General features: G+C 41.6%; 1 protein-coding gene across 4 annotated transcripts in view; it reads left to right on the forward strand.

Annotated features, from left to right (window-relative positions):
• Positions 1-13,365, forward strand: part of LOC134224830 (matrix metalloproteinase-2) — a 727,658-nt gene that overhangs the window by 630,766 nt on the left and 83,527 nt on the right. The window contains exon 1 of one of the 4 annotated variants that reach the window (XM_062704435.1): positions 1,072-1,096. The exons of the other annotated variants lie outside the window; for them this stretch is intronic. The gene's annotated coding sequence lies outside the window, so the exon portion shown is untranslated. Of the gene's footprint in view, positions 1-1,071; positions 1,097-13,365 lie in introns of those variants that run through there. 4 annotated transcript variants of the gene reach the window in all.

Raw genomic sequence — 13,365 nt, forward strand, 5'->3', positions numbered from 1 at the left:
ATAATTGTGATACAATTTTGTTATGACTAACTGGTCAGGTTTCCTTGCCATTTGCCGACACCCCCCGTAACGCTGGGTTACACCGTAACACACCTTTACGTGGTGTGTTACGGTGTAAGATCTACAACGGTCGTATTGTCAGCTATAGGCAAATCCTGACCCAACGAATACCTTCCCCAATATCCAAATCCGTGGTACTTATGAGGGTGTCGCTGAGTCGAGGGCCTCTCATTAGGTAAGTCCTTCATCAATACTTCCTTCCCCTTTCAAGTTACGGTGAAGATGGGCGTGGCCAGGAGCAGTAATCCTCATGCTTTTGAGATTTTTGCCCTAGATTGAAATCAAGGACCACACCCACCTTGATTTGTGATAGTGATCTGGATGAAGATTTTAAAAGAAAAACATGAGTATCCAACCTACGAAGTACACCGTAACTATGCTATGCTATGCTATGCTATGCTAGGTTTCCTTGCCATTTGCCGACACTGATTTTCCTGTGTTCACCTTGAAAATGTTTTGATGTCTGGAACCGGATATATATCGTGATTGCCTCCGCAGCTTAGATTTCCTCTCTTGCTTCTTTGGAGATGGCTGAGTATATACTATCTGATGTAATGTGTAGCAATAATTAAAAAATGAATAATCCATCTAGCAGAAATGGAAATTATCTCGTGCATGTAAAACGTATTTTGGACATACATCTTTTGAGTTCATAGGATGACTATAAATTTTATTGAATCACTTATGACGTAGAATTCAACTAGTTTTTTTCTTTCGAATAATCGTGCAAGACAGCTGCATTGCTTCCAGTGATAGTTGAAAGTATGATTCCATTTATCAACTATTCTCATAATTTCTGCTTTCAGATGTTTTTTATTACGAAACAAATAAAGAAACAAAAATAGACAAAAAAATACGGTGACCATAATCCTACTAAACCTACAAATATGTTTTTAGACCTCAACAGTAAGCTCACCTCATACTCATACTCATTCCTAGAATAAATCTATGAACTAAAATCAATTTGTATAACCTTCTTTTTCTATTTTTACTTACAGGTAAGCTTGTGGACCATATTTCGGAACCGCATAAAATGGTAAGCACTTCCTAATTGTTATAGGAAATGATGTTAATTGAATCTTCATACCCCTTAATACTTGCCACACCTCTGGCAGAAAAATACGACGACCGTCATCAAAGTAGTCTGTATATACTGTATATACAGTGTATAATGTGGAATAAATGTAGTTAAGAACAAGTAAACTAATTTTGGACGATGAAGTTATTCGACCTTCAGACTGTTCATGATAGCGATATCCCAATCTCACCCCATGTCTATTGTCAACCCCTTTGACGATATTAAGTTTTATATATACGTAACGCTATAGGGGGAGGGAGGAAGTCAGACTAAGCGTTACGATTCATATAAAAAAATCAAACCTTCCATACAAAAAGTGTTACGGAGGGGGGCGGGGTGTTGGGTTTCCAAATTCATTAAATTTAGCCTTACGTAATTTCAGAAAGAATTTTTATCTGAAGTTATACAATTATGAAGCCACAAATACCTTTTTCCCTTTACTCCTATTGCTATTCGTAGCTTCCCATATTGTGCCAAACATTTTCAAAGAGAAATGCGAACTATAAATATTTGATAAGAAATCAGTATGATATTAATATTAAAAAATTTGAATGTTTATTAACAGTTAATAATAAACAACAGTTAATACACAACAACGTTCTCTTCAATAATCACATAATCCCTACATTTCCTAATTTGAAACAAATTGAGCCACCAAAGCTCATAAGTTCATAAGTTTATGATGGCTTTTGATGGAATCCTAAGTTTACTATCACGACATCAAATCTTGCTACTGTACACAAGTCATAAGGAAGAGCTGAAACATCCGACCGGCATCGGAACATAATGTTAATCCTTTGCGACATCTGCTCCCACCATATTGCGTGGTGGCTCCGACGGCGCACCCGGGTATCAGCGAACCAAATATTTAATCCGTAGACGTCTTTTAATTACCCAATTAATTTGGCAATTAATTAATTAAGCCCGGCACAATTTGTGTTAATTTTAGTTTGATCGCTTCGCCGGCGCAGCGACGACGGCGGGCGGTGTGTGTTCCGCTGCCGTGGAACTGTTGCGCTTTCCAAGAAGTTCTTGGTCCGCTGATTTGGGGATTACACCCAGGAGCCAGATGATGTTGTAGCTTGTCGTGGCCGTCGGCCGTCTGCACGCCCCCTCAAACAAATTTGCAGCCTGGTCTAAACTTCTACCTCAAACGTGAACATCGAATGCTTTGCTCTTTGGGAAAAGATTTCAGCTCTTACCCACCATTCGTTAAAACCAGCGACCGACGACCAGCGGTGACGCATCGAGTCGGTTGGACGTCTTGAAGATGGGTTTTAATTGAAAACCTCATTCCAGCAGTCAGTGAGGCAACGAATCGACATCCGGGAGCGCAACATGGGAAGGAGACGCATGGTACACGGTGGCGATGATCTGTCTGTTTGCACACTGGGGTGGAATATGATTATCGTTGGACGAAATAAAAGCACCCTTATTGTGTTTTTCAGAGCATTTAGCAAACTATTAGAAATGAATCTTATGATACCTAACATAGTAGTTTTTACATACTATTGTCCGTGTACTGATATTGATATTAATCATAAACCCTACGTTTGTGAGTGAGTGAGTGAGTGAGCACAATATCAAGAGTACAGGATTCCCCCTCATGAAAATTTTCGGAGAGAAAACGCTTTTCGGGAAAAAATAGCTTGGAGAGTGATTACCATTTTCCACTAATTGATTATAGGGTAAGATAGAAAAACTGCATCAGATCAGTCCGAAGCCGATCTGGTGTACCTATAAAACAAGATTTTCATCGAGGCTTTTACACACCTCGGACTGAAAAGCGGTCTGAATGCGGTATGAATTTTTGCACAGTCTGCACTCTATATCAAAACTCGCCAAATGTCATGTATACGTTCATCTTCTCAAATTATCTGCAAATAAACAACGCGAACATGTGACTGAGTGACGTCGGAAACATTTCTTGTCAAAATACAATATAAGGAACTGCACACGCGAGTTGCTAGAGAAAATTCTTTTAAGTATTGACGTCAAACTTCGATCAAACCTTTACCACATCGCATGAAAAAGCGCTCATAGATCCGAGGTCTTGAATATACAGGAACACCGTCTTCGACCAGAGGTCGTACAGATTCAATACTTAAACACCTAGCATAATACAACGGACAGGACACATAATACCCAATGGACCTGTGGAGAATTTTTCGATCCCGAAAAGCTTTTTCCTTAACGGGGCGGGAATCGAACCCATACTCCATAGCACATGCGTTTCGAAGATCGAGGTCGCTAACCGCATGGTCATGAAGCCCATACAGTCTGGATTGAGGCCACTTATTCACGACGTCACTAGTACGAACCTAGTCCAAGTGATTTTTTTAATTCGAAGGCCATTCTCAGCACTTTCAGTGTTCTGGTACTAAATACTTAGTTGGACACTAGAAATTTTGGCGTAATTATTAATGCATAATTTTACGTCAATAATCAAAACTGTTATTATTTGATGAAGAATCGATCAATCCGATTGAATGATATCTTGACTTGATAGTTACTATGAATGATTTGATTCGGAAATACCTTCAGCCATTTGTAGCTTCATCGAGGATCATTGTTTTTTGAAAGTCCTCCAAATATTCCGTTTGGAACATATGATGTTGCATATTAAATTACCCTCCCCCCCAAATTCAATGAAAAAAACTCCAGATTATTATTTTTTTGAAGTTTCTTATGAAGTTATCTCGGAAGCTCCTCCAAAATTTTCTTTGAAAATGGTTCCACAAATTCTATTAATAATTTCCTCATAAATTCTTTCTAAAAACCTTCAGGGATTCCGTCGAAAATACCTGCTTATGCACTTACCTCAGGACTTGCCTCAAAAAATCCTCCAGGTATTTTTTCGACGATTCTGAAGGAGTTTCTGCGGAAATTTTTTCGCAAATTCGCTATCATCAATTTCTTTAGAAATTCCTCTTAAAATTTCTTCGAGAATTTCCTCAGGAATTCTCAGAAAAAAAAATCCTTTGAAAATTACTGCATAAGGAATTGTTTCAGAAATTCATTTGAGGATTTCTTCAGTTATTCTTCCGCAAGCTCTTCACGGAGTTACTTCGGTTAACCTGATATTCTTGGAATTTATTTAGGATCTCCATCCGGAATTTTCTTCAAGGAATTTCTTCTAGAATACCTATGAAAGGAACTTTATAGGAATTCCCGGAGGAATTTGTTGAAGAATTTCCGAAGGAATCCTTGTAGAAATTTCTGATGTAACTCATTAAGGATTTTTGCAAATAATTCCTACAGAGATTTCATATGGAATTCTATGAAACTTCCTCAGGATAAAATTTCAAAGAGATTCCCGAAAGATCTGGGAAGAAACTCTTGGAGGATTTTTTCTTCTCCGGCGGAGACGAGCCAGCCTCGGGCTGCAAGTCTCCTAAATAAAGACAAAAAAAAAGATTTTTTCTTGAAACATCCAAACGAACCCCTTGAAGAATTCCCGAAGGAACTCCTGCAGTAATATCCAAAGCAATAGCTGGAAGAATTTCCAAAGAAATTCCTGGGAAAATTTAGGATGCAACCCATGAAAAAAGTTTTCGAGGAGTTCATGGAAGAATTTTCAAATGAATTTATGGAACAATTTTCGAAGTAATTCCTTGAGAAACTTCCAATAGAAGTCCTGAAGGATTTTCCGAGGAATTTTCTTAGGGATTTTTCTAAAGAATTCTTGAAGGAATTTCTAGAATATTTTCTGATTGATTTATTTATTTATCATCAGACTAAGGCCGGAGTGGCCTGTGTTGCACATAAAAGACTTCTCCATTCAGCTCGGTCCATGGCTGCACTTCCCCAACCTCGCAGTCTGCGGAGGGTCCGCAAGTCGTCCTCCACCTGATCGATCCACCTTGCCCGCTGTGTACCTCGCCTTCTTGTACCCGTCGGATCGTTGTCGAGAACCATTTTCACCGGATTAATGTCCGACATTCTGGCTACGTGCCCGGCCCACCGCAGTCTTCCGATTTTCGCGGTGAGAACGATGGATGGTTCTCCCAATAGCTGATGCAACTCGTGGTTCATTCGCCTCCTCCACGTACCGTCCACCATCTGCACCCCACCATAGATGGTACGCAACACTTTCCTTTCGAAAACTCCCAGTGCGCGTTGGTCCTCCACGAGCATCGCCCAGGTCTCGTGTCCGTAGAGAACTACCGGTCTTATAAGCGTTTTGTAGATAGTCAGTTTGGTACGGCGGCGAACTCTATTCGATCGGAGCGTCTTGCGGAGTCCAAAGTACGTACGATTTCCAGCCACTATGCGTCTCCGAATTTCTCTGCTGGTATCGTTATCAGCGGTCACCAGTGAGCCCAAGTACACGAATTGTTCAACCACCTTGATTTCGTCACCACCGATAGAAACTCGTGGTGGGTGGCTCACATTGATCTCTCTTGAGCCTCTTCCTATCATGTACTTCGTCTTCGACTTGTTGATGACTAGTCCAATCCGTTTAGCTTCGCTTTTCAGTCTGATGTAGGCTTCCTCCATCCTCTCAAAGTTACGTGCCATGATATCAATGTCGTCGGCGAAACCAAATAACTGGACGGACTTCGCGAAAATCGTACCACTCGTGTCAATCCCTGCCCTTCGTATTACTCCTTCCAAAGCGATGTTGAATAGCAGACACGAAAGACCATCACCCTGCCGTAACCCTCTACGCGTTTCGAAGGGACTCGAGAATGCCCCTGAAACCCGAACTACGCACATCACCCGATCCATCGTCGCCTTGATCAACCGTATCAGTTTATCCGGAAATCCGTTTTCGTGCATTAGCTGCCATAGCTGGTCCCGATCGATTGTATCATATGCGGCTTTGAAGTCGATAAATAGATGATGTGTGGGCACGTTGGATTCGCGGCATTTCTGCAATACCTGACGTATGGCGAACACCTGGTCTGTGGTAGAGCGTTCACCCATAAATCCCGCCTGGTCCTGCCCAAGAACTCTCTTGCAATTGGTGTAAGTCGGCGGCATGAAATTTGGGAGAGTACCTTGTAGGCGGCGTTCAGCAATGTGATTGAGTGGTAGTTGCTACATTCCAGCTTATCGCCCTTTTTGTAGATGGGACACACCACACCTTCCATCCACTCCTGCGGCAGAACCTCATCCTCCCAAACCTTGGTAATCACCCAGTGCAGCGCTTTAGCCAGTGCTTCACCACCGTGTTTAAACAGCTCTCCTGGTAGTTGGTCAACTCCAGGGGCTTTGTTGTTTTTCAGCCGGCCGATCTCCTCCTGGATTTCCTGGAGATTCGGAGCCGGAAGTCGCATGTCCTGCGCGCGTGCTCCTAGGTTCATTACCATACCGCCACCGTTGTCTGCCATATCGCCATTCAGGTGCTCTTCGTAGTGCTGCCGCCACCTTTGGATCACCTCACGCTCGTTCGTAAGAAGGTTCCCGTTTATGTCCTTACACATATCGGGCTGCGGCACGTGGCCCTTACGTGAACGGTTCTACTTCTCATAGAACTTTCGTGCGTTATTAACGCGGTACAGTTCCTCCGTCTCTTCACGGTCTCGATCTTCCTGCTGGCGCTTTTTCCTCCGGAAAATCGAGTTTTGTCTGTTCCGCGCCCGTTTGTATCGTGCCTCGTTCGCCCTCGTGCGGTGTTGCAGCAATCTCTCCCATGCTGCATTCTTCTCCTCAACTAACTGCTCACATTCGCCGTCATACCAGTCGTTTCTCTGATCCGGAGCCACCGTGCCTAGTGCAGCGGTTGCGGTGCTTCCAATGGCAGATCGAATATCTCTCCAGCCATCTTCAAGAGATGCTGCGCCTAGCTGCTCTTCCGTTGGGAGTGCCACTTCCAGCTGCTGCGCGTAGTCTTGGGCTAGTCTACCGTCTTGTAACCGCCCAATGTTAAGCCGCGGCGGACGACTCCGACGCGTGTTGATCACCGTCGAGAGTTTTGAGCGCAGACATACTGCGACGAGGTAGTGGTCGGATTCAATATTCGCACTGCGGTAAGTGCGTACGTTCGTGATTTCGGAGAAGAATTTACCGTCGATTAGAACGTGGTCGATTTGGTTTTCCGTTACTTGATTAGGTGATTTCCATGTGGCCTTGTGGATATTCTTGCGGGGGAAGAAAGTGCTTCGGACTACCATTCCGCGGGAGGCTGCAAAGTTTATGCATCGTTGGCCGTTGTCGTTCGATACGGTATGCAGACTATCCGGTCCGACGACCGGTCTATACATTTCCTCCCTTCCTACATGAGCGTTCATGTCACTGATGACGATTTTGACGTCCCACAGTGGGCATCCATCGTATGTCTGCTCCAGCTGCGCATAGAACGCTTCTTTCTCGTCGTCGGATCTCCCTTCGTGTGGGCAGTGCACGTTGATGATGCTATAGTTGAAGAAACGGCCTTTTATCCTCAGCTTGCACATCCGTGCGTTGATTGGCTGCCACCCAATCACGCGTTGGCGCATCTTTCCCAGCACTATGAAGCCGGTTCCCAGCTCGATGGTGGTGCCACAGCTTTGGTAGAAGGTAGCCGCTCGATGCCCGCTTTTCCACACTTTCTGTCCCGTCCAGCAGATTTCCTTCAGCGCCACGACGTCGAAGTTACGGGGATGTAATTCATCGTAGAATATCCTGTCGCAACCTGCGAAGCCTAGCGACTTGCAGTTCCATGTTCCAAGCTTCCAATCATGATCCTTTATTCGTCGCCTAGGTCGTTGCCGATTGTATCGAGTCGTATTATCTTCTATGTCGTTCGTAATAGTTGTTTTTAAAGGCGGCTTATTGGGCCTGCGCAAACCTCCTGTCTCGTCGGAGGGCCGTCGTGTCAGGGCTGTTTAGCGTCCCACCTAACACCAGGACTTGGGCTTGTGCGATTTGAGCGGCACACGGTCGCTTTGGCGGAGCCTACTTGCGGATACATGCAGCTTTTTATAGAGGTTTAACAGGGCCCACTGTCAAACCCCACCACATCCTAGGCAGCGCCACAACTCGCAGATGGCCTGGGGAGGGATCGTCAAGCCCTTGGACATAGTCCCTGCTGCCCCTATTTTCTGATTGAGTTCCCGATCAATTTCCAGAGGAATTTTAGAGGAATTTGAGAAGTAACTCCTTGAGGAACTCCCAAAAGAATTCCTGGCAGAATTTCCGTGACAATTCCCGAGCAAAGTAAATCAGCACCATCTAAAAAAACCCAGATTAATACACCTAGCGTTAGTGGTGCCTTCCTCGCATTTAGTTAAGACACCAACCTTATATGGGGTTTATAAGGTCCAATGTACCATTTTCTTCATAACTTTTAAACGCAACGACCGATCGTTATCAAATTCAATAGTGACCAACAATGCTTTGTCCCATATCGAATAAAACTTGTTGCGAGAAAATCGGTTAATGATTACTATACGAAAAGTTGTCTAATGTTTTTTATAGCTTTTGTGCACACACATACACACGGACAGACAGACATGTGCTCAGTTTGTCGAGCTGAGTCGACTGGTATATAACACTATGGGTCTCAGAGGCTTCTATTAAAAGTTCGTTTTCGGAGTGAAATGATAGCCTTTCGGTACAACTTCGTTGTACGAGAAAGGCAAAAATGTTGATGAAGGTCTTGAAGAAATTTTCGAAGAAATGCCTGTAGGAATCTACAAATAAATTCCTAGATTACGTTAGGAATTTATGGATGGGTTTCCTAAGGAATTCCTTCATAAATTTCCGAAAGAATTCCTTAAAGAATTTGAAAAAGAATTTCCGATGGAATTCGTGGATAAATGGTCAAAGGAATTTCCGAAAGAATTCCTGGGGGATTTCTGAGGTAAGCAACATCTGGCGGAGTTTACGAAGAAATTTGTAAAGGAATTTTCGAAGCAATTTTGCAAGGAATTTCCGAATTTCTGGAACGATTTCCGATAATAGTGAGAAGAAATTTTGGAGGAACTTCCTAAATAAATGATTCGGAGATGGCTTTTCAGTCTTGACAAAATCAAAACACTGTTATTTAATCTTGTCTTGTTGGACAAGATTAAATAACAGTGTTTTGATTTTGTCAAGACTGAAAAGCCATCTCCGAATCATTAAACTACAGTCGAAATTAATAGTACTTCCTAAATAAAATCTGGAGGAATTTTCGTTACTTATGAATTTCTGAAGGAAGTAACAATGTAAATTGAAAGGAAAGTTCTAAACGGAATATCTAAAGGAGTTTCATGAACAAACTCTTTTGAGTAATATACCAGGAGGAGGAATTTCCGAACCAAATCATTCTTTGTTTCATATTAATTATCAAGTCAGGGCATTTTTTCAAATAAATTGACAAATAAACTGACAGCAATTAACAATTTCAACTACTGAAATTAAATTATCATTTATGGAATTCTTAGGAAACTCAATCATGAAACAGATTATAACGTCTTCCAGGAATTTGAAGATTCCTCCAGGTATTTTTTCAGAAATTTTTTTAATAACTTCATAAGAAATTTCTCCAGATGGTGTTCATTTACCTCCTTCAGGAATTACCGAGGACATTCTTTCAGCTATTCTTTCAGGAGATCCTCAAGGAAATACTTCCTCAATTCTTACGGAAATTCCTCCAGGAATTTCTTCAAAAATCCAAGAATACTTTTAAAAATTTCTCAGGTAGCTACTTCGCCAATCCCACCAAAATTCCTTTAAAAAGGTTTTCTAGAAGTTTCTTTAGAAATTCCAGCAAAAATTCCTACGAAATTTTATTCATGGATTTTCTTTGGAAACTCTTCCAGATGAAGCTTACCCGGGTAAAAGCCTTGATATTGATAGCAAAACATTATATGAACTTGTTTGAAATAAGAGTAAAAATAATAAGCGAAAACAGCAAAAATTGCATCGAAATATCATAAAAATATCTATTAACAAGAACAAACTAATAGCTCAGGATATTGATAAGTTCTGGTTAATTGCAAAACCTGTGCAGGTTTTTATTATTTTCGCTTGTTATTATTTATTTTACTCTTATTTCAAACAAGTTTATATCATGTTTTGTTATCAACATCATGTTTTACTGTCAATGAGCTACGTGGGTTTGAACTTCCTTCAAGATCCTTCCGGAAGTACCTAAGGAATATTCCTCAAGGAACTCCTTCGGATTTTTTTCCAAAGATCCAAAGAAATTTTCCAGGAATTCCTCCAGATGAATTTTCCTCAGAAATTGCCTCAGAAACCCTATAGGAATTCTTTCAGAAGTTCCTCAAGAAGTTAATTCAGAAATTCATCCTAAAATTTCTTTAGAAATTCTTGAAGGAATTCTTTTAAAAATTGTTCAAGAAATTCCGTTGGAAAGGGACTCCTTGGGGACTCCTTGAAAAATTCCACCTGGTCCTGTACACCCCGGCGATGTCCAACTATCGCTTTAACCTGTTGCCAGGTTAGATTTCGGTCGACTGCTTTTATTTTTTTTAATGAGACTGCGCCGCCATGAGCCTCTGGGTCTGCCTCTGCTGCGATGTCCCGCTGGGTTCCAGTATAACACTTGTTTACAGGTTTCGTTTCCGCCCTACCTACGTCAGGTGTGGTCAACTAAATTCTGATCCCGAATTTCTGTTGCTAACGGCCTCTGGTAACAACCTCTGTTTGAGATTCAGTTGTGAGGCCACCAGGCGCGAATTATGTATTTGTGCGTATGTACAGCAGGCACCTGTTGAGAAAAACCTACAGCCGTTGAGCGTTCTCCACTGATACACACCATGTTTCGCTAGCGTATAACAGTGCATGTTAGGAACACGTTAGGGTTGAAAATTAGGATTTTATTGCGTTCACTTATATGGCTGTTTTTCCAGATATTTCTTAAACTTGCTTTCTTAATCCGTGTGCCGTCTGACGTCATTAAGCTACCAAGTTATTACCAGTGTGTTGTTACCTTTATTACAAGAAGGATCCATAGATTTTTCAAACTAAATTTACATAAGAATTCTCTACATAATATCCATAAAATATTTCCTTGAGATGTTCGCTATACAACCAGAATGTATGCATAATAGAATTGATTTTCTGTTATGCGATGCTTATGCGCACAAATTTCATCGCATACCAGTCGCGAAAACGCTTTATACGGACAAAAGTGGAGGCGATATATGTGTACTTCTTACCCGACGTTGCACGGGTAAGTATGCGACATGTACGATTTTTAAGCGAGTTTGCTCGTTATACATTGCGAAGTAGTTCAAGATAATAAACTCTGTTCGACAGATAAACAAATGAAACTAAAATAAACTCGTCAAATAGCCTACTATGCGGAAAAATTTATAAGTAAACTTATGAGCTTCGCACCACAATGCGATTTTGATGAAATTTGGAAGATTTCCATTACCTTCATTTGAAAAAAAAAGTAGAATGTTGTATCCGAGACACGACCGCCAATTGGACGTAGGATTACGTGAAGTGTAAAAGAATTTAATTTTGAAATTCTGAATATGTTCCCTGGCTTTGATATTGCGGTATTGCGGACTGCGCCCTTGTTATGGTGGCAGTGCCCATGCATTTAAAGGTATTGTTTAATCCTTCCGATACCCGCAGCCGCATGATTTTCATGGGCATAAACAAAATATGCTTCGGCTTCGCGCTCCGTCGATGCCGCACCTCGCTAATAGCCATCATGAACGCTGTCACATAGACTTCACGGTTGAAGCATCTCGGATGTTCAAGATAAATATTGTCTATCCGGAACAAAGTTAGAACGCTATTTATACCGAAGTTGGATTTTTTTTTTCAGATACAAGCAACTTTCCCAACTTCGGAAGTAGTGCACTGGATTCGCCTAAAGATGCGTTAAACAACATATAAAACTTCGGAAGAAAGTTGGGTTCGGAAGTCCTGGCTACTGACTCGGTGCTACACCGACAATATCGGGGAAAGAAGTTCGCCTACCATCTGGATCACGTCGACTGGAATGTTGATAATTTAGGAAAATCATATATTAATTTGATGTAATAAATTTTAAAGTAAAATAACTTTTCCTCAAACCTACAGTATGCCGCAAACGACAAAACTGCATGAAACTGATTCTGGGAGACACCAGTCTTGTGGTAAGTGGGTCCAGCGGAAGCAAATTGGGTGGAAACTTGGGATATGTAAAGCCATACGATTGCGATAGAATTGATCCGCGGTTCAGGCATGTTCGACACGTAGCACACGCCAAAAATCCTTCCACCGTTTCGAAATAATTTGTCGCCAGTAACACGGCAGCACACACATCACATGCGCAACCGATCATCAGCGACAGCAGACACGTTTTCTTCAACGTCACCACGCTCATCATCGACATCTGCTCTTGCGGACTGCATCACAACATTTTCACCGGCGTCGGAATCTTCATGATCAGAGTTAACGACTGTATCAGCACGGATTAAGTTGAATTCTACTCGAAGAAATTGTAACACGGGAACATTAATCCTTATTGACAGACAGATATACATAATTGACAGATGCATTCGCATTTAAAATGACTGTACCAAGTACAATAAGACATGTAAAAACATAAAAGATTAAATGAAAAATTATGGCCAAGCGTACTATAAACAACAATAGCATAATAGTATAAAATTCAAGTAGCATGTGTTTAGGATATGTTTATACAAAACACACTATCTCAGCTCAAACTTCTCCCATGTAATATGATGGTTATGATAAGAACCAATTTGTTTTCCACAAAACGCCTATCCAATCCCAAGCAGCAACACAGCTTATGATTTGTACTTTGAAAAATATTTGTCTCGGCTCAATCTTCTCTCGTGTGAAATTATGATTCTGAAAAGAACCCATTTGTTATCAGTAATGCACCTTCCCAATCACAAGCAGCGACAAAACCGAAGCAGAATCTAGAGAAAATGTCATTTCATTGCTACTGACCCCAATGTCAGCCACTCGATAAGTTACCGCGATAAATACCATCCATGCGAATCAATTTTCGCAGCATCCCCCTCCGAAGAGCGCTTGCGCTGCTGCCGACGCCAAGCGATAATAATTTGCACTTCGAAGAAGTAAAAGAAGAATAAGAAGAGTCCCTGGCTATGTACGAAAGCACTGGCATCGAACGAAAGAAAGGCGGAGCAAGCAAGCCGATGCCAAGCGATTATAATTTATGTCGAATTCGTTTTTAAACCTGGGTCAGTGCCAACCCAAACCCTGAATAAAAAAACATTTTCAGTTCCATCTGTCATTGGATATGTTGGTGTGCGTAGCATCCTGTTTGTTTTGAATCGAAACATAAGATCCAGGACATC

The sequence above is a fragment of the Armigeres subalbatus genome, chromosome 3 (genome assembly GCF_024139115.2).
Source record: "Armigeres subalbatus isolate Guangzhou_Male chromosome 3, GZ_Asu_2, whole genome shotgun sequence".
NCBI classification, from domain to species: Eukaryota; Metazoa; Arthropoda; class Insecta; order Diptera; family Culicidae; genus Armigeres; species Armigeres subalbatus.